The following is a 390-nucleotide window of genomic DNA, read 5'->3' as shown; positions in this document are numbered from 1 at the left end:
TTGGCAGGGTTACGACATTAAAATCGTAAAAAAAAAAAAAAAAAAACTTTCTGTTCACTACCTATCCCAAGATCTATCCTTGAGAATGGCAAGCAAGAAAAAAAAGAAAAAAAAGAAAAAGAGAGAAGAATCACGTAGCGAACGATTAAAAAAATTAGCAATCGACACGAGATCCCTGCAACATCTGCCGGGGACGTAATCAACCGTAATGTATAAATGCATCTGCATCCTCGTTAACGTTCTACCCCGTTACACGTATAGTTAGACGTTCGTGGCACGATAAATAAAGCCGCAAACCTGGCTAAGTCTGGTGGATGTTTTGTGACAACCGGCCAGTCACAATACGATCATTAGGCTATTTTCCAGAGTATAGCGCCCTAAGACGCAATA

Source organism: Apis dorsata, unplaced genomic scaffold (genome assembly GCF_000469605.1).
Source record: "Apis dorsata unplaced genomic scaffold, Apis dorsata 1.3 scaffold_149, whole genome shotgun sequence".
Classification (NCBI taxonomy): domain Eukaryota; kingdom Metazoa; phylum Arthropoda; class Insecta; order Hymenoptera; family Apidae; genus Apis; species Apis dorsata.
Note: the sequence above shows the minus strand (reverse complement) of the source record.